This window comes from Schistocerca gregaria, chromosome 3 (genome assembly GCF_023897955.1).
Source record: "Schistocerca gregaria isolate iqSchGreg1 chromosome 3, iqSchGreg1.2, whole genome shotgun sequence".
Taxonomy (NCBI): domain Eukaryota; kingdom Metazoa; phylum Arthropoda; class Insecta; order Orthoptera; family Acrididae; genus Schistocerca; species Schistocerca gregaria.
This window is the reverse complement of record NC_064922.1, coordinates 265,972,916-265,998,383: the sequence shown is the minus strand read 5'-3', so window position 1 is coordinate 265,998,383 and position 25,468 is coordinate 265,972,916. Positions and strand designations below refer to the sequence as shown.

The window sequence follows — 25,468 nt, the reverse complement described above, 5'->3', positions numbered from 1 at the left end:
CCCTGTTACTAGTATCGTATTATGGATAGTTTGTTTTTTCTATATCACTCCCTCCCCGTCTGTGCTCAGCCAATAGGAATGAACTGGCAATGGGACTGCCACTTTTCAGCCTATCAGTACCTTGTGTTTGTTACTAATGTCAGTTTCTTCCGGTTATTTTTATGCGATTCTCCCTTTACTTACTTACTCGCACAGCGACTGGTCAAATGAAGCCAGTATTGTCATCTTACTATCAGAGAAGGGTATAAATTAGATGATCGCACCAGCTTTACATACATTACCCATTGCGATGACCATACGTAATTTTCACTGCAACTCCATGAGCAAAAGGTAGTGGAAGTCAACACATGTCGAAATAGTTTCGTTAACTGAGCACCAAACCTAACATCAGTCAACCATAACGAATCAGACGAGGGAACACTAGTGAAAAGAGACACCACATTCAGGTGCATTCCGTTTAATCGACGTAAGAACTCCGCCGGCCTAGCTCTCCTTTGTGAAACGATCCTTTACACTTTCCCGGGTTCGATTCACGGCGGGGTCAGGGATTTTCTCTGCCTCGTGATGGCTGGGTGTTGTGTGCTGTCCTTAGGTTAGTTAGGTTTAAGTAGTTCTAAGTTCTAGGGGACTGATGACCATAGATGTTAAGTCCCATAGTGCTCAGAGTCGTTTGAACCATTTGAACTTTTACACTCATCGACAGTTGGATTTTGTTTCCAAGCACTTGTTCCACTTTCATTTAATGATTGCTACAGAATTTCGGCTTTTCTTGGAATTGGCTGGACGTTGCTTCATAGTGGCAGTCCGACAAGGAATTTCATTCCGTAATTGTCCGACATTTGGTGAAGTTTGAACGGTTGCTTGCGTCGGAGTCTTGTGCTATGACTCGAAGAAAACTTCTGAAGACGCATCTTTATATGTACTAGGAAAGGTTTAAATTCTGCATCGACACCAATGGTAGATTTTATTAATTCTGTTGAATGGACTGTTTTTAAACTGCCTACTGATGTTTAAGTGGAGGCTAGGAGGGACATATGTTGAGAGTTGACTGCGACACGTCCACCCAAGAGTAATAACACAGCAGCTGAGAAGGCTTCTTTATTTTCACATAGAATCTATCCACCTGTAAACAAGAGGATTTCCACTGCTGTTTTGGACAATCAGGTTTACGTTCAAAAGGTGCAGTGTTTACTATCTGACACAGCGCATCGCAGGATTTCTGCTGACCACACAAAAGTGTTGAGGGAAAGACTAACAGACTCCTGAAGTATCACCGAACACTACCAAAAGTCTTAAATCTTATTGTGCAGTTCCCCCTAGGTTATACGGCCTTCCTAAGGTCCACAGGAAACGGGATGCTATTGGTCCGATCTTGAGTAACGTTGGTGTTCTGACATATCGTGTAACTTGCTACTCTCTTCAGCCCTATAGTAGCTCGGTGTGAACATCACATTAAGAACTCGGCCGTTTCCTTGCGTCGATTAGAGCGAACGCCTTTAAAAACTCTGATGTGGTCTCTCTCTTCACTTGTGTCACTCAATCTGATTCGTTACGGTTGATTGAGGCTAGGCGTGATCTTGAACTAACGAATCTGTGTCGACTTCCGTTTACTTTTTATTCAATGACCAATAAATACTACGAGCAAATACATGGAGTCGCGATGACAGGCCCGTTGTGACCTACTATTGCCAATTTTTTTTTATGTAAGATTTTGACGAACGGGCCTTGAAGTCGGCGACTTTGAAACTTGAGTGTCTCTTCAGATATGCAGACGATATTTGTGTTGTTTTGTCTCATGGCAATTAGAATTTGAATGAATTTTTAGAACCCTGAATTCAGTTCAGCCGAATATTTATTTAACTACGGAGGCGGAGATGGATGTCTGATTGCTTGATTTACTGGTCGGGCGAAAGGTTGATGGTACGATGGGGAATGCAGTTTATAGGAAGCGTATTGACAAGTCATTCTATCAGCAGGCTGATAGTTATCACCATCCGGTTCAGCTAATGGCTTACCTCCTACACCGCCGCTTTTCGTCAGAACTATTGTACTGAAAGACAGAGCAAACAGCATTGTGCTATCGACCAATTGTGCACTGGGTGATTGGTGATAATATCGTGGCCTTTTTGCCTTAAGCAAGGAGTTTTTCGGAAATATGATGTGATACGTGTCTTTCGACCACAATCTAAGATCTGAGTCCTTTTAGATTCCATAAAGGATGATCTTGGTTTGCATAAGGCGGGTGTCTACCGATACCGAATTACTTGCAACTGTGGCATGTCGTATATTGGTCAGACTGTCAGGACTGTGGAGGGCCGACATACTGAGCAGAAATAGCACACACGCTTACAGCAGCTGGGCAAGTCCACCACTGCAAAACATTCTCTTGGCACTGGCCATTCTATTGAATATAACAATGCACTGCCAGCTATTGGGTTAGTTTAGTAAGCAGTAGGAATTAGATTAGCAAGCAATCTTATAAATAGATGTGGTAGTGCTTATTTATTTGTTTGTTAGTTTGCGCGCGCGCGCGCGCTTGTGTGTGTGTATGTGTTATCTCTCTGTGGTTTTTCGAAAAACTGCGATTTTACTTTGCATTGCAGAGTCCTTACTTGCAGGAGTTATGCCTTGAAAATGGCAAGGTATGCTCCCGTCGAAATATCGGCGATTGTGGACGTTCTCTCATAACTACATTCTCGTAAGTTATGTGAACATTGTATACACAAGGAAACTCAGGTCAAAAGAATGACGTTGGTCTCAGGCAGTTGCCTTCCCAGTCATACCTTTACGTGATGGCCGTCAATCATTCTTCAACCATATCATAAGTGCAGTGCACACAAGGGAATGAAGATCAACCGTTAACTCGAAAATAATAGGAACGCTATGCACTCAAGTACCATAACATAAAAATGACTTTTGTACTCTGAGGCTTATGAAATATTTGCTACTTCCACAAATAATGGAAGTACATTTCCCTGGAGATATATAGGTCTCTACTTTATCTTCGAAAAGCATAGAAGCTGAAGCAATCAATTAAAATTTGGCCATGGCCAGAATTTGCACCTGAGTCTCCTGCTTAGTTGGCAGATGTGCAAACCACTACACCACTCCAGCACAGTGGTTACCAGAGCTGTCATGGCACAAATTTTAATTCATTGCTTCAAGATAAAGTTGAGACTCAGATGTCTCCACTACATTTCTAGGAAAATGTAATTCATCAGATCAATAGATTACTTACACCTGAGGTGTAAGGGCAGCTCGTTTTGTATTATCACGTAATAGGGGAGAGAGTGTAGCAGATATGATACACGAGTTGGGATGGAAGTCATTACAGCAAAGACGTTTTTCGTCGCGGCGAGACCTTTTTACGAAATTTCAGTCACCAACTTTCTCTTCCGAATGCTAAAATATTTTGTTGAGCCCAACCTACATAGGTAGGAATGATCATCAAAATAAAATAAGAGAAATCAGAGCTCGAACAGAAAGGTTTAGGAGTTCGTTTTTCCCGCGCGCTGTTCGGGAGTGGAATAGTAGAGAGATAGTATGATTGTGGTTCGATGAACTCCCTGCCAAGCACTTAAATGTTAATTGCAGAGTAGTCATGTAGATGTAGATGAGGTACAGGCGGATTTGCCCGATTACATACAAACCTGGGGTGCTATTCCAGTGTTGGAAAGCCTCGGCAATACTGACGATTCAAGAAGGAGGAAGTGTGTTGAACGGGCGGTTCGTGTAGTCTCGGTAGGCACAGTATTACAGTGGTGTAATGGGTAACACATGTACTGAGTAAGCAGGAGACTTGGGTTTAAGTCCCGGCCATGGTACAAATTCTAAATCATTGCGTCAGCTCCTATCCTAACTCCACAAATGAGTTGCGTGTCAGCACAAACACTGGAATAAGATGTATGTTACTTTCCCTTTGATGAAATAACAATAGTTTCATGTAGTATGCTGAAATGTTTTACCACTGTGTGTTTTCCAAGATTGGCAATGATAAGAAAAAGCATTATGAGTACTGCCAATTGCGAGACTGAATGGTACATGGTGACATTGTGGGAAAACCAGAACAGATTGCTGGAGTTTCTAAGCACACCGTTCATTGAGCGTTATTGAACATGAGGCTCTGCAACAGAAACCAGTACCTGTTTTCCTGTTGAAACACTGACATCGCCAGTTACGACTACATTGGGCAGGGGGTGACTGAGATTGGACCCTAGATAAACGGAAACTTGTTGCATGAACGTAAGAATCACTGTTCTTGTTACACCATGTAGATGACCGTGTCTGGATCCACAGTCATCCAAGGGAAATGGTTCAAATGGCTTTGAGCACTATCGGACTTAACATCTGAGGTCATCAGTCCCCTAGAATTTAGAACTACTTAAACCTAACTAACCTAAGGACATCACACACATCCATACCAAAGGCAGGATTCGAATTTGCGACCATATCGGTCACGCGGTTCCAGAGTAAAGCGCCTAGAACCGCTCGGCCACATAGGCCGGCTTACAGGGGAAAGGCTGCTCAAAATATGCACAGCACCACGAACTCAGGTCAGATGGGGCAGTATGATGCTGTGATGGATATTCACCTGAGCTTCCCTGATACCTGAGGTACTAATCGATGGCACCAAGCATCTGTGGACTGCATGAACGTACTGTGGGTCACCTGCATCGATTGATGTTTGATTTTTTCCCCTGCTGTGATGGCACTTTCCCGCACGTTAACGGTCCGTATACATGGCAAGCATCTTCCTAATTGGTTATAGAAGGACGACAGTGAACTCACGATGATGTCATACCCACCAAATTTGCTTGATCGGTACCCGGTTCGAACACATTGGGACGCTTTCTGTTACCAGCCCCGCGTCCACAAACCATCAGCAAGTAATTTGTGGGAGTTGCGAAGCCTTTGCGTAGGCATCTGGTGTCACATAAGTCCACAGACTTATACGGACTTATTTAATCCGCACCACGCAGTATTATTGCTGCAATGCGTTCCAAAGGTGGATCCACAGGTAGTTAATAAGGCATATTAATGTTTTAATTCTTAAATAAGGCAGTAATAATGTTTCATTTCTTCAGTGTGTAGCAGCGACGCACGAAAGAGAACCGTAGACCTCGCCATACTAGGAACGCCGTCGCGTCTACATCCGGGAAGCGGATAAGGGGAGCAATAACAGAATACATTGTGGTACTCTGGCGCTGCCACAGGTTACACGCCTACACGCCAATGTACTGCACACCGCTACAGTTAAATAGAGACAAGCGCTCGTGTTTGATAACGCTCCTGAAACACTCTCACTGTAACATCAATTATACATGGGTGGAAAAAAGTGCAACGCTTTCATGGAGAATGTCATTTATTGAGAAATGAGGTGACAGTAATTCATCTTTGTATTAGTATATGATAACAAATACATACCAAATGAAACACAAATGACACGTGAATGTTGCCCAAACAACCCCATCAGTACACAGCGTACCTCCGCTGGCAGCAACGTAGGCGTGTATTCCTTCGTGCAAACGGTCATGAAGGTGCAGAATGGCATCCTGCGATAGATTCTCCCAAGCATCTTGAGTCTTTCGTTATAATTCGGCAATAGTTCCTACAGGCCCTGGAGAACGAATAAGTTACCGCTTCATTACGCCCCATAAGTATTCAGTTGGGGAGAGATCTGGTGATCTTGATGGCCAGAGCAATTGTTGTACACAACAAAGAGCACGTTGCGTCGCAGCAGCCCCATGTGTACATGTATTGTCCTGCTGGGAAAGCACACCACCTTCCTATCGAATAAATGGCAGTTGGACAGGGATAAAAGCCTGTACAGTGTAACAGACACTGGTTCCTTTACTCTGTAGAACTGTAGAAACACCAAATGTGATCGCGAGCTGTAACTGACGGCCTTCCGTGTCACGAAACCTGAGATGGGTTCTGTGTGTCGTGGGCGAATGCACTCAGAAACATTGTGCTCACCTAGTTTACACCATACACGTGTACGTCCATCACACCGAAACAGACAGAACGTCCTGTTATGAATGGAGACAACAGAGCACCATTCCAGTCTCCAGTCAACTCGTTCGTGACAACATAATAGCCATGCTTGGCGGTGTCGTGGTGTTTGTGGTAGCCTGAGCACATATGATTGATACGGTAGGTGCAACATATGCGCAGATTTCCTCCACGGCACTGGTTGTACAATGTGTTGATCTGTCTGTACTTTGCGAAGTCTGTACTACACTGACATCCAGGACCAGGTCTCCAGGCGTTTGAATGTGCCACAACCCACTGTTGGATGCAACGACAATCTAACAATACAATGTACCCAACATATGCAGCAATCTGTAGATACGCCCATCCAGCTTCCCACAGGTCCACACTGCGACCACGTTGAAATGGCTGCAGCTATTCCACAGGTATACGTTACTTGCCGTTGGGGCATCGTTGCAACACTGCTGGAAACATTGCTCTCCTGTAAATTCAACAATTAGTGCCTCAAGTGTAAAAGCGGATGGTTGTGACAAATGAATCACTAACACTAAATCCTCTCAGTACACATCGTAGAGCAACGGGACCTAGTTCTTGAGGATGTTGTGTTTTTTTCCTGGCAGTGTACCGCTTGACCACCGCGGCCTGCGTGAAACAAGGATGATCCTCGTTGTGTCTTAATAAACCAATGGCCACTTTAATTCTGATACTTTTTTTCCCTAAAGGTTATTGTAGTACACCTTTTTTGAATTTGTGTTTTTTCGTTGGAACCTGGTGACTATTGGGACACACAAAGCGATGTGATGTTGTGGTCAGCATAGTGGACTCGGATTCGCGAGAACGGCAGTTCAAATCCGCGTGAAGCCATCAAGATTTAGGTTTCTCAAGAATTCCTTAAGTCACTACAAGCAAATGCCGCACTGGTTGCTTTGAAAGGGCATGGCAGACTTCCTTCCCCTTCTTGAACTAATTCGAGGTTCTGCTCCGCCTGTAACGACCTCGACGTCAGCCGGACGTTAAACCTCAACATTCATTACCACTTTCCACTACTCGGAAATCTTTTACAATCGAATCACATTGTCATAACAATTTTTTCAGTGGCTTCTAACTAGTGTTGGAGTCCAGTTCTGAGCGATAAAAGGTAGGAAAGTTTTGTTAAGTTAGTATCTTCTTGTGTTGTTAACAATGTCACGTAAATTGTTGTCATATAATGTGTTATCCATATCATCAATGGGTATCTGCTATGTGCATTTTGCGTATTCTTCCTTGGAATACTTATAAGGAAAAAAAAAAAAAGAGAGAGAGAGAGAGAAACAACGAGCCCGATGCCTGTAAATAGAAACCTAAACATTTATGTCAAAAGAATAGCCCCACACTGTTGAGGCACTTATCCCTCTTCGTAAAATACCTGGCTCCGAAGGTATTGCTTGACATTCTTGTCCGAGGTGAATCTTACGTCTCTCAGAGGCATGTCTATCACCGAAATTGGTACATTCGCACGGAGACAGGTCGGAACCGTATGAAAATTGACTGAGAACCTCAAGTTCGAAACTGTACAAGAGTTTCATGATTGCCTTTGTTGTGTGTGTAGATCCATTATCGCGGAGGAAAATGACCACGTGGGTTAGCTGACCCGCTCGTTTCCGTTTGATCGGTATGCGAAAGGTGATCAAAAGTTGTGAGTATCGCAGCGCAATCACTGTTGCTCCATGCTGCAGAAAACTGATAAGAAGGGAGCCCATTTGTTCAAAGAAGAACGTGAACATAACTTTACTCTCACTTGTGTGGTCACCCTTGGATTTGTTTTTCTTCGGAGGCGCTGCCCTTCGTGCTTCCACAAGAGGCTGTTGTTTTTACTAGGGTTCGAACTGATGACACCGTGTCTCGTTTCCAGCGACCATTAGCGACAAGAATTCATTACTTTCCTAGCTATAGTTAGATCCCCATTCTACATGTGACGTGCGCTAGTTTAAGACTATGAGGCGCCCACTGAGCGCAGACTTCGTGAAATTTCAATCTCTCCCTACTGTTGTAGTGGACATGTCTGGTGCTCAATCTGACTACTGCAGTAATGGCTACTACCGTAGCTCGCAAGTCTTCAGTAATGAGAGCACCCACTTGCTGAACATGGCATCGGCAATGCGGTGTAGCGTTCCAGACCGTACGTCACAGGCCAACGACATCCGCCGTTAACTAAATCGCTTCTTTGATGAATTTCCGTTCCCCACACTGCTTCTGCTGCCCTTTGATCTTCTTTTGAAGCCTCCACTTCACCCTGTTCAGTATATCTGAGTGCAGTGGCCACTGGCAAGTGCTTGTGCTCGATCTTTCATCGCATAAAGGTGCGCCGGTGTTCCTGTAGCGGAGGGTTTCAACCTCAACGCTTATTTAGAGACCGCACCTTGTTCCGCAGGCAATGGTGCTTATGACCGTTTCTGTGGTTTTCATTTCAAAGCCTCCATATCGTTTCCTTTTGAAAGCACCTTACAGTTTAAACCCACGTCGCTCTGCCGCAATTTCCACACCATCGGCTCACTTAACAAAAACACGTTGCTTGCACGTTCCATCACCATTATCGTCAGCTTACTCGCTCCTTTCTCCCTGTCATCGTCAATAAATTTAATGGTGTTTAATAGAAACCAGTCGCAGCTGTCCACGAAGCCGTTTTCCGCGACTACTTTATTTAGTTACTTATTTACTTACGCCGCAAGGTTCAAAGAGAGCACTATTTTGAGCTCGAACTTGGTTAGTGCATCATTACGACGATTTTGCGTAGTTTGTTGGTTGTGGATACGGGACACTGGTTCACGTACTACTTCACAGATCCGTAATTTGCTTTGGCCTCTGCGAAGCAACGGATTGAGTCAGAAGCGGGTTCCTGAAAACCAAATACAGAAACATTTGGCAGCTTTGATACTGGACCATTTCTGAAAGTAATATTAATTTGTATTACTGGGGTGATAGAGCAGATCAAAGAACTAACAAAAAGTGCATTGTCATAACTGTGTATTTATTCCTTCGGCCTGATGGACCTACGTTCAAGCAACAACACTTTCGACTGCAAATCAACCTTATCGAATTTATCGTTTACAACATTTTCGCTCGGCTCAAGAGACGTTTTCGGCCTGGAATTTCATTAACTGGAGTAGAATTGTCTCCAGTGATGAATCCCGCTTAGAACTCGGCCAACTGGCGAAGTCGTGTCCGGAGACGCCCCAGACAGCTTTGGGATACCAACTTGTCAGTCGCAAGTCATATGGGCCCACAACCAGGAGTATTAGTCAGATGTACCATTTTATTTCACAGCAGGACACCTTTGGTTAACATCTGCGGCACTCTCACAGCACAGCGTTACCTCGACGATAACTTACGCCGTGTTTTGTTGCCCTTCATGGCAGGCCATCCCGTGCTTATATTTCAACATGATTATGCCCACCTGCACAGGGCGAGAGTTCCTACTAATTCTCTTTGTGATTGATAAACCCTACCTTGACCAGCAGTGACTCCAGATTTCTCTCCAACTGAGAATGTTTGGAGCATTTTGGGCAGGACCCTCCAATCGCCTCGGAATTTTGATGATCTAACGCGCCAGTTGGACTGAATATAGCACGACATCCCTCATGAGGGCATCAAACAACTCTGTCAATAAATGCAAAGCCGGATTACAGTTTACATAAAGCACAGAGGTGGACCAACGCGTTATTGACTTGCCCACTTGTGTTCTTTTGAATAAATCATCCAATTTTTCTGAAAATGTAATCACTTGTCCGTGTGTGCATGTATATCACATCTATCAATTTCTCTTCCATTCGAATAATTCCTTCAAGGTGGGTCTGCTTTTGTCTTAGAGTGTTTCTTCTCCTTTGGAAAGTTTTATTAGGTATTCTTGTTTTAACGGAAGGCGCAACGGTACCGACAGACTGCCCTGTCACCATCATTCAATAGGCTTCAGTGGATTCGGATATGGAGAGGCATGTAGTCAGCATACCTTTCTACAGATCAGTTTACGTCACCAGAGCCTCTAGTTCTCAATCAAGTATTTCCTTAGTTGGCCTTACAAGGTCCGAGGACATCCTACTTACCAACAGCGTTCTGAAGACCCATTCGGTCATCCATCCATGTGCTAGCAAACGCAATAGACAGAATGAAACTTTCACTCTGCAGCGGAGTGTGCGCTGATATGAAACTTCCTGGCAGATTAAAACTGTGTGCTGGACCGAGACTCTAACTCGGAACCTTTGCCTTTCACGGGCAAGTGCTCTACCAACTGAGCTACGCAAGACGAGGTACTGGCGAAATTGAAGCTGTGAGGACGGGACGTGAGTCGTGCCTGGGTAGCTCAGTTGGTAGAGCGCTTGCCCGCGAAAGGCAAAGGTGCCGAGTTCGAGTCTCTGTCCAGCACACAGTTTTAATCTGGCAGGAAGTTTCAAACCCAATAGCATTCAACTTCAGTGATCTGACGGGAGCCAGTGTTACTGCTGCGGGAAGGCCTTTGGCTCACTATGCAGCTATGGGAACGAAACTTACATCTAATCTAATCCAAAACATGGTATCTGTGGACTACCTAAGCAGTATTACGAACCCCCTTCATTGATTCATGCTTGATGTTTTCTCCAACGGTGATGGCGTCTTCCAGCAGGATAACTGTCCATGTCACAAGGCCAGATTCTTCATATAGTTGTTTCAGGAACATTACAGTGAACTCCCTTTATTGTTATGTCCATGAAATTTGCCTGATCTGGAATGGATGGAGCACATCTAGGATGCTATATGTCCCCACCTTCGCATCCAGAGAACTCTGGCTCATAGTTTACGGGAATTGTGTGGTCTCTGCGTGGGCATCTGACGTAACATATCTCAGAAAATCTACAAAAGACTTCTACAATCGATACCACGCCGGATGGTTGCTGTACTTCCTTCCAAAGTTGAATCAACATCCTTTTAAGCAAAGTGGTGATAATGTTTAGATTATCAGTGTGAAACAAAAACCACACTGCCTGACAAAGAAAGTGAAGCAGCCAGAAGACTTTCAGGTAACTTGGCTCATGCACACACCATTCACAGGCATGTAAATGGTCGGAGTTGCAAGTCTCTGTGACAGGTAGTACTGCTACCACAGTGCTTTAGGGTTGTTTGTGTTTGTGTTGTTAGCAGGACTGGTAAAGTATACAAGGAGCGTGAACAGTGTTAGTTGTTGAGTAATCACTGTGAAGGATACGGAGATGCCGAGTGCTCATGTGAAACAGCGTTATCAGAACATAAGAGAGTTTTAAAGGGCATTCTTTGTGAGTCTATATTTGCCCGGCTGATCGTATGATGCAGTATCCAGATTTGTGGACCATTCAGATGTGGCAGTGGCCCAATGATGTACTGCATGCGAACCTGAAGGCTAGCAAAATCGTCGTCGAGGTTCCGGTCTTTCAAGACTGACGACAACACGGAAAGATTCTCGTGTTCTGCACCAAACACATCGTAACCACCTCACATCTGCGCCTGGCGGTTTATTATATCTGGGAGAAAATTTATGCTTTATAATCGTGTGCCTACTCACTCGCCTGCCAGTACGAGCATGAGACTGCTTCTTTCTGTGTAATAACACTTTGACTGCAAGCAAGTTGAAAAGTTCACTGAGGCATAGTTTCATTACGGAGCGTATTAGCAGGCGTGCACTACCGATTAATATGGCACATTTCTAATACAACTTACAGTATAGTCACAGATAATTCCTTTACAGACCTGCATTGTTAACACGCTGCTTTTTACACGTGAATCTGTATCACTTTCACAACAACTGATTTAATCCTGCCGATTGTCTGTTCGCGAGTGTAATACACTCCTGGAAATTGAAATAAGAACACCGTGAATTCATTGTCCCAGGAAGGAGAAACTTTATTGACACATTCGTGGGGTCAGATACATCACATGATCACACTGACAGAACCACAGGCACATAGACACAGGCAACAGAGCATGCACAATGTCGGCACTAGTACAGTGTATATCCACCTTTCGCAGCAATGCAGGCTGCTATTCTCACATGGAGACGATCGTAGAGATGCTGGATGTAGTCCTGTGGAACGGCTTGCCATGCCATTTCCACCTGGCGCCTCAGTTGGACCAGCGTTCGTGCTGGACGTGCAGACCGCGTGAGACGTCGCTTCATCCAGTCCCAAACATGCTCAATGGGGGACAGATCCGGAGATCTTGCTGGCCAGGGTAGTTGACTTACACCTTCTAGAGCACGTTGGGTGGCTCGGGATACATGCGGACGTGCATTGTCCTGTTGGAACAGCAAGTTCCCTTGCCGGTCTAGGAATGGTAGAACGATGGGTTCGATGACGGTTTGGATGTACCGTGCACTATTCAGCGTCCCCTCGACGATTACCAGAGGTGTACGGCCAGTGTAGAAGATGGCTCCCCACACCATGATGCCGGGTGTTGGCCCTGTGTGCTTCGGTCGTATGCAGTCCTGATTGTGGCGCTCACCTGCACGGCGCCAAACACGCATACGACCATCATTGGCACCAAGGCAGAAGCGACTCTCATCGCTGAAGACGACACGTCTCCATTCGTCCCTGCACTCACGCCTGTCGCGACACCACTGGAGGCGGGCTGCACGATGTTGGGGCATGAGCGGAAGACGGCCTAAGGGTGTGCGGGACCGTAGCCCAGCTTCATGGAGACGGTTGCGAATGGTCCTCGCCGATACCCCAGGAGCAACAGTGTGCCTAATTTGCTGGGAAGTGGCGGTGCGGTCCCCTACGGCACTGCGTAGGATCCTACGGTCTTGGCGTGCATCCGTGCGTCGCTGCGGTCCGGTCCCATGTCGACGGGCACGTGCACCTTCCGCCGACCACTGGCGACAACATCGATGTACTGTGGAGACCTCACGCCCCACGTGTTGAGCAATTCGGTGGTACGTCCACCCAGTCTCCCGCATGCCCACTGTACGCCCTCGCTCAAGTCCGTCAACTGCACATACGGTTCACGTCCACGCTGTCGCGGCATGCTACCAGTGTTAAAGACTGCGAAGGAGCTCCGTATGCCACGGCAAACTGGCTGACACTGACGGCGGCGGTGCACAAATGCTGCGCAGCTAGCGCCATTCGACGGCCAACACCGCGGTTCCTGGTGTGTCCGCTGTTCCGTGCGTGTGATCATTGCTTGTACAGCCCTCTCGCAGTGTCCGGAGCCAGTATGGTGGGTCTGACACACCGGTGTCAATGTGTTCTTTTTCCCATTTCCAGGAGTGTATATTTGCTTCGATAGAAAATGAAGATGGAACTGCGAAATCAATGCTTGTTTACTTACTATTCTCCGTTCAGCATCACAATAAACCTGATGTACGCATTACGCCACGCATTCTTCCGCGTTTGCTTGAGTCTCACTGGGTTTCGTTTCACGCGGAGCGGAAGCCAAACTGTGACCAGTACAGTCAAGTACGACCATAAGGATACGTTTTATGTTGTGTTACTCCCACATAGACTGAGCGCTAATGTACTGGACTTCAGCTTACCGGCACATTAAACCTGGACAGTACTGACCAATCAGTGGTCCAACTAGCCTGCAGTAACGTGCCCAGTTGAATTCAGACGTAAAAAGAGACGGGCAATGAAATAATATAGCTTCGAATGTCGTTTCATTTTTAAAGAGAGTGAGACAATACTCGACAAAACTCCAGCACTACCGCGCGCTTCTTAGGTGGCCAGACGGAAAGCATAAAATGCTCTTTCTTACCTGACATAGTGTTCCAATTACAAGCAAGGAATCACACTTTGAATTCTTACCCATGACGCGTCATTCAGAGTGTGGCCAATTAAAGCAATTTACAGGGTGAAACAAATGATACAATTTTTTAACCACCTTCCAGCGTTGTGAAATGCTAAAACTATGATTAAGGGAATGGTTTAAAACGCGTAACACCCCCTAAAATGGATATTTTGCTTAAGCATGTATGTGAGTATTTTTTTTTTGTAATGATAGCCTAGCATGTGTAAGATGTAGGCCTACGTTTCCATCAGTAGCCTACTTGCTTCTTATCCAGAAATATTTCTCGCCAGTAACTCTGTCGGATTTTCAGGAATAATCAAACACAGCACAGTTGGAATGTGCGTCTACTTTGACCATCTGATTGATTTTGCTTTTGAATTTCATTTTGAGGTCTTCAGAGTATATAAGCCTATACTATACTTTGTCATATACCAAAAGTTAGTTAGTTACGTAGTTAGCTAGCTTCATGTTTCATCCATTTCCACGATAAATCATAATGATGTGAAACGAGTCATTATACACTGACATTAAATTCTTTTATTAAGATACGTCCATGCTGATCGTTTATTAGTATTTTCGTTTTTAAATTAAAGGCAGATATATGTTAAGAAATCCATCCCATCACCATTTAAATAATACAGTAATAGATAAACTTCTGTGGAATAGGAGGAGTTGTCAAAGAGAAACTCTTTCAGATTAGTTTCAAATTTTACTTTGCTCGCTGTCTGTCATTTCATATCTTTGGGTAAGCGATAAAAACTTTTGGTTGCAGAACGGCGAAACCCTGTTGTGCTACAGACAACCTTAATGTGACGTAATGAATGCCATTTTTTTCTTCTGGTATTGTTATTATGTACATCATTGATCCTGTTAAAGTGCAGTGGATTATTTACAAGAAACTTCATGACAGTATAACTATACTTGAAACGGATAGATTGCAACTCACATACCGAGCAGCAAGTAGGCACGACAAAAAATGTGTTCATATAAATCGTCAGTCAAAGCTATCTTCAGAACGACAGCAAAGCACACAGACAAATTTATACACACAAAACTCACACACACATGACGGCTGTCTCCGTCTGTTCTAGCCAGAATCTTTTTTAAACGGGGAGGAAATCTGGACAATGAATAATTATCGACGGGAGAAATTTAGAGTATGACATGCCGTCCCAACAACAGCGCGGATACGTAGCCGCGGGGACGAGGCCGTTGATAGAGTGTGGCTCGGATGTCGCAGCGTATGCGACTTGAAAGGCAATGAAATATACAAAATAGAAGAGACAGAACAAACACTGAGTAAAGTAAGGCCAATCTAAAGTCAAATAACAAATAAATCTGCTACAATGAATGTAGAGAGTACATCTATCACTCATGTGTGCAAAAGAAAATATTGCTTGAACTGCTCTGCTTACGAATGAAATGTGATTCCTTTAAACTTTGGATTACGGTCGGATCGATTAGTACACCTGTAAACAAGGGTGTAGCCGTGGTCTAGGGTTCAGTCTGCTTTCGGCCGGTGAGCGGCGAGGACGTCTTGTTTACGTCCCGTCCGCAGAGTCGCGAGCTCGCGTAGTTTGTTTACTTCCTCGCCGCAGCTAATACTCGCGTCCGTTAACACTGAGTCGCCATGGCTCTTTCGTGCAGAAAAGCTACCATCAAGATCAGCTTCCAGCCCGACTACGCACGACCACGAGCCTTTGAAGTCGAACTATTCACCCGTGACGAAGCTCAAATACCAACACAGCACATCATCGGTATCCACCTATCCATCACAAGTAGCGTCGTTTACGTCAAGATGGTCGATGACGAGTTATGTCACGCAGTTGTGAACAGATTTGCGAACACTCTCAAGTTCAAACACTCCGATGGTCACATCGGAGAGATTACTGTTGACCATGCTGGACTAGGATTACGCACACTAAGAGTCTTCGAACTCCCTTTCTAAGTACCACCAGACGTCATTACCTCAGCTTTCCGCCCTTATGGGACGGTAATTAGCCACGTGGCTGAAAAATGGAACACCTTCGAGACGTACTGGGTCCTCAACGGCGTCCGAAAAGTGAAAATTGAATTAAAGAAACATGTGCCGTCCTACTTAGTCATAGGTGGCTGTCGAGCAATAATAATGTACGACGGCCAACTTCGTACTTGTTCTGGTTGCGGCCAGGAGGGTCATGTGCGCTCGGCGTGTATTCAACGTCTGGTTACACAACTTCCATTGCATGACAAGACACCACCTCCTACGCTCACGGCCCTCCCCCTCAATTACGCAGAGGTGACACGATCGACCGTCATGACAGACGACAAACCCCCCGGAAGACAGGAAGCGTTAGAATGCACACCTGTCGACGGTTCTGGATTGACCAACACCATTTCGGTGTCTGCAGAGGTTGAAGAACGCCGCCCATCGACTCCACATGAAGATTCGGACGAGAGAATGGAACTCGACGCTACGGTTGAACCGACCTCTGCCTTTCTAACTGAGGGGGATGCTATACGGGAACCACAAACTCTTTCGGACACAGAAACCCACGTCCGCAAACAAAGGTCACCGAGAAAACATAAAAAGAGACGTCGCACACCCTCAGACGATTGCCTCCAGCGGACGTCTTCTCCAGTTGACGACCGGACCGCCGACGAAACGACGAGGAAAATGGATGACACGAGATCGCCCTCATCTGCCACTTTGATTTTGACAAACCCGATTCCGCTCTCTCGGACAAACGGATGGCCAGCACAGCGCCCGCCGTTTGTACACAACTGGAAACAACTGCGGATTCACCCTTAGTCACTCAGCCCACAAGTGTTCTACCGCAGCCACCTTTAACTTACGGACCTTGGGCGGATGACATTGAAGACGATTCTACGGCCGCTGTGGTGGAGAGGGGTCTCTCCTCCCACACCTCGGCCCTTCCCGAGTAGCAACAGATGACGGCGCGGACGCGGCCAGCAGATCACAGGCCCCACCTTTTACGGCTTCACTGACAGCGGCCCCCACCGCAGGAGACGATTTACAGACCTATCGCTTAACGACCATCAACATTAACACCATTCGGACACGTACGAAGTTGTCGCTACTCCACGACATGCTCAATGCAGCAGACATTGGCATTGTGTTTCTCCAAGAAGTCTTCGTCGCCGATTTCCCGGGTATGTGTGGTTATACGACTCATATGTCCCACGCCTCGCCAACTAACAGTGGAGTCGCCATTCTCGTCAGAGAGGGCCTCGAGGCGGACGAAGTCCGATATCTCCCCGACGCTAGAGGAATGGCCGTAACGGTGCAAGGCGTCCGGTTTATCGATGTGTACGCCCCTTCCGGAACGAATCACCGTCGTGACCGATCGCTCTTCTTCGCAGAAGGAATAGCACCGCTTTTTCAGGGCAGGCACGATGACTTGATATTAGGGGGCGATTTCAATTGCACCCAAGCACCTAAAGATCAGCTGCCACGCCATTCACAGTGACCAGAACTTGGGACACTCATCGGCGATCTCCAGCTGGTAGATACATGGGAACATGTCCGAGGAAATAGACCGGGATACACCCATTTCATGAGTCACTCGTCTAGTCGTATCGATAGGATTTATTTACGTCTCTCGTTCTCTCGCGGCAACGGTGAGAGACGCGGAGGTGTGGCCAGTAGCCTTTTCTGATCACGAGGCCCATATATGTGCCATCACCTTTCGTCGCCAACGGGTGTGGTGCAGCCGACATCCCTGGAAATTAAACCTTGCGACGTGCCATCGAAGACACGTGGAATTTGTGCATCCGCCGCCTCCCAACGTATCCTACGTCGATTAGTTGGTGGTTAACCTGCGCCAAGCCGGCCCTACGACGAACCTTTATTACGTATGGTTGTGAGACTGCTGCTTGGAGACGGCAGACCCTTGATTTTTATTTCACCGTCCTTCGCGAATGCGCCTCCTTGCCACCCACACCGGAACGACAGTTGACAGTTCAGCGTGCGAAAGCCCATATGCGCCGACACCTCGAAGGGACGATAGTCCGAGCACGAACATAAGACACTCGCAACGGAACGACCCACCATGTACCACGTCATCCGAGAACGTACGCTGCGAAGACGGGCGCTGATACATGCAATCACCACTGAGGACGGCCGTCATCACACCGCACAACGCGATATTGCTGCAGCCTTCTTCGACCATTACGCACGACTTTATTCTGCTCAATGTTCCGACCCGACTACGGTTACAGCAGTCTCACAACTGGTTTACGGCGTTGTCCCACAGGATTTACAAACTGAATTATTGAACGACGTTACGGAAGACGAAGTTATCGACGCCGTCGGTAAAGGAGCGGCGAATAAGTCCCCTGGCCCCGACGAGCTCCCTGATGAGTTTTATAGAACTTTCCAGTATTTACTGGCTCCCAAGTTAACAGACATATGTCGGGAGCTTATGTCCCCCGCGGTGCCGCTCCCTGCGACCTTCGTAGAAGGAATAATTATACCGGTTCACAAACCTAAAGGTGGGGCTCGAATACGAGATTACCGCCCGCTAACACTCGTCAACTGCGACATGAAGATATTCACCAGACTATTAGCAAACCGTCTACGACCGACCCTACCTTACGTCATCTCGCCAGATCAGACTTCCCTAGGGGGTATCAACAACATCCACACAGCACTGTGTCGATACCGTGACTTAATAGCCCTAGCCAGGGCACGCCGCATCCCGGGAGCGCTGGCATCACTAGATTTTAGCCAGGCTTTTGATCGAGTGGATCACTAGTACCTAACGTCCGTTCTCCAGCACATGCAGTACCCACAGCAATTCACAGACGTCGTGATGCGCCTCCTCCGAGGGGCGACATCCAAAGTGCTCGTTAACGGGCGTCTCTCGCAGTCCCCCCCTATTTTCCGCTCCGTGCGTCAAGGCTGCCCCTTGTCGACGTTACTATATGCTCTGGCACTGGAACCGCTCCTCTGTGGCCTCCGTCAACGCCTCACCAGTCTTACTCTACGTGACGTCACATTTCGCTGTACAGCATATGCAGACGACCTGGTTCTCGTGTCCCCCCCTATTTTCCGCTCCGTGCGTCAAGGCTGCCCCTTGTCGACGTTACTATATGCTCTGGCACTGGAACCGCTCCTCTGTGGCCTCCGTCAACGCCTCACCAGTCTTACTCTACGTGACGTCACATTTCGCTGTACAGCATATGCAGACGACCTGGTTCTCGTGTTCCGCAATCGCGACGATGTCAACAGAGCTCTAGAATGGATTACCACGTACGGTGTGGCTTCCGGCAGCTGTCTCAACGTCGCCAAATCGGTGGCCATGGCCATAGGAGACGGGTTGACCCCAGCGTGTGTCGAACCCCTACAGCTTCGTGGCACTATCAAATGTCTCGGAATAGAGTTTCACGACGACATAAGGCGTACTGCGGCTCTAAACTACCGCCGCTTATTACAACAAATTCGGGTCCAGATCTTCAACCTTCGTCTGCGGACCCTGGAAATTCTCCAATGGTCACACTTCGTCAATGTTTACCTCGCATCGCGCCTTCCACACATAACGCGTGTTCTTCCAATACCGGTACTGATGGCTCGACGTCTATTAGCGGCATTCGGAGCCTACGTCAGTACAGGCATGCTCTTCAAAGTCAGTTATGAGTCACTGACCCTTCCCCCAGAAAGGGGAGGTCTTGGTCTAGTCGATGTCCACGACAGAGCTGTTGCCCTGTATGTCAGCTCACACATCAAGCTGTGGCGCCACCACCCGGAAAGTTTGACAGGTTTGCTGTTGGAGTCCTTAGCTCCGCCCTCCCTTATGCCCCGCACTGACGACGTAAGACATACCCCCACCCTTCTACTACTTCGTGATCTTTTACATTGAACACAGCTATGACCGTATCGCAGTACCACCGACGAAACAGGCGTCGGCGCGGGATATATATCATGTCCTACAGCAGAGGCGCCCACCAAACATCGTGGAGACCAAAAGCCCTCAGTGTAATTGGAAGGTGGTGTGAAAGACGATTCACGCTGTTACACTGGACACAGCCGTCCGATCCACATGGTATATCACAGTCAATGGTAAACAGATCACCCGATCACGCCTCCATAAGATAAACATGGCGGAATCGCCTCTCTGCGTAGACTGCGGGACACCAGACACGGACGAACACCATCTCACATGTGGCGTGGCAGAAGACGTATGGCGCTTGGTGCGACAAATTTTGTCGTATTTTCTACGCGTGACCCCGGAACACATTACACCTCGGTTTCTACTATTTCCGGATCAACAGTATTTCCCGCGCGCCAAGACCAACGCTGTCACGTGGATCCGTGCGCATGCGGTACACTACTTATTTCACGATGGACCTAAAGATGTATTAGACTTTTGGAACTACCTACAAGAACGTCATTGCAAGATCGTACGGAACCCAAAATACAGACAATATTTTTCTAATTATTTAGGGAGTGCCCTACGCGACCCTCCACGCAGCTGGATCATCAACAGGTAGGAGAAAATACCCATTGAGTGAGCTGACATGACTAAGTTCGATTCTCGGTGGAACAACATGATATACGTGGAGACGTACCTGGATGATGAAGCGTAAGGAGAGTAACGACGCTCCCTTCTGCATCCTGTATGAAGCACTTTTTTTTTCTTTTTCCCCATATACATTACCTCGGTGTAGGAACGTGCCGAGATATTGTTTTCTTTTTCTCAGAGCACGATGCGGTGATAGATATATTTATTTTTCTTGTGGTATAAAGTAAAACCACATTAAGAATATATTAAAAACAGAAAGAAAATAAATAGAAATAAATAAATAAATAATAATTCCCACAAAAGATTTACCTTTCCCATCCCTGATTGCTTGACGGACGGGGGGGACACTGCGACCAGGCCTCGGGTTACGACCCCCTGATCGCTCTGCCTTCCCCGTCCTCCCCCACCTCATCTAAAAAAAAGGGGGGGTAGCGTCTTTGATTCATAATCAAAACGTCTTCGGTCCCGGGTTCGTTCCTCGCCACTGCCTAAATTTTGATAAATAATCAGCATAGGCCGCCGAAGACTTCCGGCATAAGAAGTCAGCCTCATTCTGCCAACGGCAGCAAAGGGAACTTCACAGCAAACATAAACATAGCCAAAGCCTTGCAGAGAAACAAAAATTACGCGAAGCGAAGTGTAGTGTGAGGAGGGCTATGCGAGAGGCTTTCAATGAATTCGAAAGTAACGTTCTATGTACTGACTTGGCAGAAAATCCTAAGAAATTTTGGTCCTATGTCAAAGCGGTAGGTGGATCAAAACAAAATGTCCAGACACTCTGTGACCAAAATGGTACTGAAACAGAGGATGACAGACTAAAGGCCGAATTACTAAATGTCTTCTTCCAAAGCTGTTTCACAGAGGAAGACTGCACTGTGCTTCCTTCTCTAGATTGTCGCACAGTTGACAAAATGGTAGATATCGAAGTAGACGACAGAGGGATAGAGAAACAATTAAAATCGCTCAAAAGAGGAAAGGCCGCTGGTCCTGATGGGATACCAGTTCGATTTTACACAGAGTACGCGAAGGAACTTGCCCCCCTTCTTGCAGCGGTGTACCGTAGGTCTCTAGAAGAGCGAAGCGTTCCAAAGGATTGGAAAAGGGCACAGGTCATCCCCGTTCTCAAGAAGGGACGTCGAACAGATGTGCAGAACTATAGACCTATATCTCTAACGTCGATCAGTTGTAGAATTTTGGAACACGTATTATGTTCGAGTATAATGTCTTTTCTGGAGACTAGAAATCTACTCTGTAGGAATCAGCATGGGTTTCGAAAAAGACGATCGTGTGAAACCCAGCTCGCGCTATTCGTCCACGAGACTCAGAGGGCCTTAGACACGGGTTCACAGGTAGATGACGTGTTTCTTGACTTCCGCAAGGCGTTTGACACAGTTCCCCATAGTCGTTTAATGAACAAAGTAAGAGGATACGGACTATCAGATCAATTGTGTGATTGGATTGAGGAGTTCCTAGATAACAGAACGCAGCACGTCATTCTCAATGGAGAGAAGTCTTCCGAAGTAAGAGTGATTTCAGGTGTGCCGCAGGGGAGTGTCATAGGACCGTTGCTATTCACAATATACATAAAAGACCTGGTGGATGACATCGGAAGTTCACTGAGGCTTTTTGCAGATGATGCTGTGGTGTATCGAGAGGTTGCAACAATGGAAAATTGTACTGAAATGCAGGAGGATCTGCAGCGAATTGACGCATGGTGCACGGAATGGCAATTGAATCTCAATGTAGCGAAGTGTAATGTGATGCGAATACATAGAAAGATAGGTCCCTTATCATTTAGCTACAAAATAGCAGGTCAGCAACTGGAAGCAGTTAATTCCATAAATTATCTGGGAGTACGCATTAGGAGTGATTTAAAATGGAATGATCATATAAAGTTGATCGTCGGTAAAGCAGATGCCAGACTGAGATTCATTGGAAGAATCCTAAGGAAATGCAATCCGACAACAAAGGAAGTAGGTTACAGTACGCTTGTTCGCCCAATGCTTGAATACTGCTCAGCAGTGTGGGATCCGCACCAGGTAGGGTTGATAGAAGAGATAGAGAAGATCCAACGGAGAGCAGCGCGCTTCGTTACAGGATCATTTAGTAATTGCGAAAGCGTTACGGAGATGATAGATAAACTCCAGTGGAAGACTCTGCAGGAGAGACGCTCAGTAGCTCGGTACGGGCTTTTGTTGAAGTTTCGAGAACATACCTTCACCGAAGAGTCAAGCAGTATATTGCTCCCTCCTACGTATATCTCGCGAAGAGACCATGAGGATAAAATCAGAGAGATTAGAGCCCACACAGAAGCATACCGACAATCCTTCTTTCCACGTACAATACGAGACTGGAATAGAAGGGAGAACCGATAGAGGTACTCAGGGTACCCTCCGCCACACACCGTCAGGTGGCTTGCGGAGTACGGATGTAGATGTAGATGTAGGCCTTGTCAAAGAGGGCGGAGGAGCGGATAGAGGTTCAGGGCACTCTCTTGTCCTAGGGGTGGGAAATTGTCCCTAAAGGCGGAAGAATCAGCAATGATCAACGACATGAGGATGCAGAAGGCAATGGAAAACACTACATTAAAGACACGTAACGTGTATCCACAGGACATGTGGCCTGTAATTGAAGAAGAGTCATGATGATCTCTCTATTGGCAAAAGATTCCGGAATAGTTCCCCATTCGGATCTCCGGGAGGGGACTGCCAAGGGGGAGGTTACCATGAGAAAAGGATAGAAAAATCAACGAAAGGGTAACGTTCTACGAGTCGGGGCGTGGAATGTCAGAAGCTTGAACGTGATAGGGAAACTAGGAAATCTGAAAAGGGAAATGCAAAGGCTCAATCTAGATATAGTAGGGATCAGTGAAGTGAAGTGGAAGGAAGACAAGGATTTCTGGTCAGATGAGTATCGGGTAATAACAACAGCAGCAGAAAATGGTATAACAGGTGTAGGATTAGTTATGAATGGGAAGGTAGGGCAGAGGGTGTGTTACTGTGAACAGTTCAGTGACCGGGTTATTCTAATCAGAATCGACAGCAGACCAACACCGACAACGATAGTTCAGGTTTACATGCCGACGTCGCAAGCTGAAGATGAACAGATAGAGAAAGTGTATGAGGATATTGAAAGGATAATGCAGTGTGTAAAGGGGGACGAAAATCTAATAGTCATGGGCGACTGGAATGGAGTTGTAGGGGAAGGAGTGGAAGAAAAGGTTACAGGAAAATGTGGGTTTGGGACATGGAATGAAAGAGGAGAAAGACTAATTGAGTTCTGTAACAAGTTTCAGCTAGTAATAGTGAATACCCTGTTCAAGAATCGCAAGAGGAGGAGGTATACTTGGAAAAGGCCGAGAGATACGGAAAGATTTCAATTAGATTACATCATGGTCAGACAGAGATTCCGAAATCAGATACTGGATTGTAAGGCGTACCCAGGAGCAGATATAGACTCAGATCACAATATAGTAGTGATGAAGAGTAGGCTGAAGTTCAAGACATTAGTCAGGAAGAATCAATACGCAAAGAAGTGGGATACGGAAGTTCTAAGGAATGACGAGATACGTTTGAAGTTCTCTAACGCTATAGATACAGCAATAAGGAATAGCGCAGTAGGCAACACAGTTGAAGAGGAATGGATATCTCTAAAAAGGGCCATTACAGAAGTTGAGAAGGAAAACATAGGTACAAAGAAGGTAGCTGCAAAGAAACCAGTTGATTGATGAAATGAGGAAGTACAAAAATGTTCTGGGAAAATCAGGAATACAGAAATTCAAGTCGCTGAGGAATGAAATAAATAGGAAGTGCAGGGAAGCTAAGACGAAATGGCTGCAGGAAAAATGTGATGACATCGAAAAAGATATGATTGTCGGAAGGACAGACTCAGCATACAGGAAAGTCAAAACAACCTTTGGTGACATTAAAAGCAACGGTGGTAACATTAAGAGTGCAACGGGAATTCCACTGTTAAATGCAGAGGAGAGATCAGATAGGTGGAAAGAATACATTGAAAGCCTCTATGAGGGTGAAGATTTGTCTGATGTGATAGAAGAAGAAACAGGAGTCGATTTAGAAGAGATAGGGGATCCAGTATTAGAATCGGAATTTAAAAGAGCTTTGGAGGACTTATGGTCAAATAAGGCAGAAGGGATAGATAACATTCCATCAGAATTTCTAAAATCATTAGGGGAAGTGGCAACAGAACTACTATTCACGTTGGTGTGTAGAATATATGAGTCTGGCGACATACCATCTGACTTTCGGAAAAGCATCATCCACATAATTCCGAAGACAGCAAGAGCTAACATGTGCGAGAATTATCGCACAATCAGCTTAACAGCTTATGCATCGAAGCTGCTTACAAGCATAATATACAGAAGAATGGAAAAGAAAATTGAAAATGCTCTAGGTGACGATCAGTTTGGCTTTAGGAAAAGTAAAGGCACGAGAGAGGCAATTCTGACGTTACGGCTAATAATGGAAGCAAGGCTAAAGAAAAATCAAGACACGTTCATAGGATTTGTCGACCTGGAAAAAGCGTTCGACAGTATGAAATGGTGCAAGCTGTTCGAGATTCTGAAAAAAGGAGGGGTAAGCTATAGGGAGAGACGGGTCATATACAATATGTACAACAACCAAGAGGGAATAATAAGAGTGGACGATCAAGAAGGATGTAAGAGAAGGCTGTAGCCTTTCGCCCCTACTCTTCAATCAGTACATCGAGGAAGCAATGATGGAAATAAAAGAAAAGTTCAGGAGTGGAATTAAAATACAAGGTGAAAGGATGTCAATGATACGATTCGCTGATGACATTGCTATTCTGAGTGAAAGTGAAGAAGAATTAAATGATCTGCTGAACGGAATGAACAGTCTAATGAGTACACAGTATGGTTTGAGAGTAAATCGGAGAAAGACGACGGTAATGAGAAGTAGTAGAAATGAGAACAGTGAGAAACTTAACATCAGGATTGATGGTCACGAAGTCAATGAAGTTGAGGAATTCTTCTACCTAGGCAGTAAAATAACCAATGACGGACGGAGCAAGGAGGACATCAAAAGCAGACTCGCTATGGCAAAAAAGGCATTTCTGGCCAAGAGAAGTCTACTAATATCAAATACCGGCCTTAATTTGAGGAAGAAATTTCTGAAGATGTACGTCTGGAGTACAGCATTGTATGGTAG

General features: G+C 46.0%; 1 protein-coding gene across 1 annotated transcript in view; it reads left to right on the top strand.

Moving 5' to 3' along the window:
* LOC126355337 (uncharacterized) overlaps positions 1-25,468 on the top strand; it is a 475,493-nt gene that overhangs the window by 437,674 nt on the left and 12,351 nt on the right. The gene's annotated exons all lie outside the window — the stretch shown is intronic.